General features: G+C 44.1%; 1 pseudogene; it reads left to right on the top strand.

Annotated features, from left to right (window-relative positions):
* Positions 1 to 172: 172 nt before the first annotated feature.
* Positions 173 to 1,753, top strand: LOC132837307 (histone H2A, sperm-like; annotated as a pseudogene).
* Positions 1,754 to 2,404: the final 651 nt, after the last annotated feature.

Here is a 2,404-nt window from a genome sequence, read left to right as displayed (position 1 = left end):
AGGACCGCACTGCACTGAAACATACACATCCACAACCCAAAGGCTCTTTTAAGAGCCACCCATAACTTCCCTGAGACAGCTGAACTAATTCTTTACGATTTGATTGTTTTGTTTTGTTTTGTTTTGTTTTGTACAATAATTCTTGACGAGGTAATTTTAATTTCAGTGCGATATGCATTTGTTTTTACAAGTACTTTGCGGATTAATGGGGGTTGGGGTGGAGAAAGCGGATTAAGTGCCAGTGAGTCATCTTTCATCTTGTATATTCACCCGTGGCAGACAAAAAGTAAGTGCCCATATCCTTCAGTCTCACTTCCTGTTCTCAGAGAGAGACTTTCAAAGTGAACCGAGAGAACACTGTTACCGGACTGAAATGTGGAGCTTTTGCTGAATCTGATCGAGAGCGACAATCGAGGACGTCTGTAAAAGATCGTCTTAAAATCAGTGTTCTCCATTGATCCTGAGCCGGAAGAACGTTGTGGGCCGCGTTCTCAGCATGTTAGTGTGCTAAAGAAATGTGAAGTGAAAAGACCGGTTGCAGATTGCAGTGTTTGGCCTGTTTTGTTTCAGCTTCTTCTCAAGGTTTAGAAAATAACCCACTTTCAAAATCAGAAATGGTCAGGTAGAGGTCGGCAAATGAGGGAGACTAAGACGGTGTGAAGTACACATTTGTAAATTAAAAGTAAATTAACAATTGTATTAATGTTTTTTTTAAACTTCCTCACTTTTTGTACTTCATTTTTCATGTAAAACTTACTCCTTTGTTTGGAAATTGGCGGGCTTTTCAAATTGGAAAGAAAGCGGTTGATGATTTGGCGCCGGTATTTTCCGCCCCCCTCCCCGGACCCTCACCGATTGGGAAATGAAACTGTGATCTGATTGGGGATTGAAACAACATTAGGCGGGGCTGAACAATGGGACCAATCGGAAATAGTCACCCCACCATTCCTCCCGACAGTATAAGAGGCGGAGTGCAGTATTCTCTTCGAAAGTGTTTGTGGCTATGTGTGGAAGAGGGGGAAAGTACAGTGGGAAATCTCTTTCCAAGGCGAAGTTGGATCGTCCCCGGCTGGCCTGTAGTTCCCGGTGGGCCGTGTTCACAGGCTCCTGAGAAAGGGTAACTATGCTAAACGTGTGGGTGCCGGAGCGCCGGTCTATCTGGCTGCGGTGCTGGAGTATCTGATTTTGAAATCCTGGAGCTGGCCGGCAACGCGGCCCGGGACAACAAGAAGACCCGCATCATCCCCAGGCACCTGCAGCTGGCCGTGCGCAACGACGAGGAGCTCAACAAGCTGCTGGGAGGGGTGACCATCGCTCAGGGCGGGGTGCTGCCTAATATCCAGGCCGTGCTGCTGCCCAAGAAAACCGCTGCTACGGGAGCCACTAAAAAGTGAAGAAACTGTTCTTGAATTTGACAAACCAAAGGTTCTTTTAGGAGCCACTCACAGCATCTGTGGAAGGAGTTAAACACTCCCGTCTGTCTGAGTGAATTACCTTCATTTAATTGATATCAATGTCGGTCCCTGCCTTATTCGATACTGCACTGTCACTGTGTGTGTGATCTGAAAGGAAACCTTTTCTCATGGTCGTTCACCGTTTGAGCCGTAGCACAAGGAGCGTGAAAAGCGCAGCAGGAAAGGCTTTTGCCTGAAACATCGATTTTCCTGCTTCTCGGATGCTGCCTGAACTGCTGTACTTTCCGAGCACCACTCTAATCTCCAGCATCTGCAATACCCACCTCCGCCGAACAGAAGTGCCCTATCTTTGAACTCCATGGATAGATTCATTTTAGAGTAACATTTCCAAACACAAGAGTGTCGTTTGATTGCACAGTACTCTGAATGAGACTTTCTGCTATTGTTTGGAAGCTTTCAAAATGAACTGAGATCAAACCAGAACACTAGCCTCACTGCAAGGGTCAGTCAAATAGCACAGATCCTCCTGTCCAACCAGTCCATACCCAATATAATCTCAAGATAGACAAGTCACACCTGCCTGTTTTTGGCCCATAACCCTCCAAAATCTTAACAATGATATACTTATCCAAATGTCTTTTCAACATTGTGACTGTGTCCATATTCATCACCCCGTTTCAAAGATAATTCCACACAATCTATGCTGTTTTTATTTTAAAAACTTACTTTTAAAATCTTTTTCCTTTTACCTTTAAAAATGTGTCTCATAGTCTTGCAGTCTCCTACCATAGAAAAAGATACCTACCATTCCCCTTACCTTTAACTCTTATGATTGTCAAAACTCTATCACCCATCAAGATCTTAGGCTCCAAAGAACAGAAGTTCTAGCCTATTCTTATAATGGAATCTTCCATTCCCATCAATATCCTAGTAAATCTTTTCTGAACCCTTTCCAGCTTAATAGTATACTTTTGATAACAGGGTGACCA

Source organism: Hemiscyllium ocellatum, chromosome 49 (genome assembly GCF_020745735.1).
Source record: "Hemiscyllium ocellatum isolate sHemOce1 chromosome 49, sHemOce1.pat.X.cur, whole genome shotgun sequence".
Lineage (NCBI taxonomy): Eukaryota > Metazoa > Chordata > Chondrichthyes > Orectolobiformes > Hemiscylliidae > Hemiscyllium > Hemiscyllium ocellatum.
Note: the sequence above shows the minus strand (reverse complement) of the source record. Positions and strands in the feature narration are given on the sequence as shown.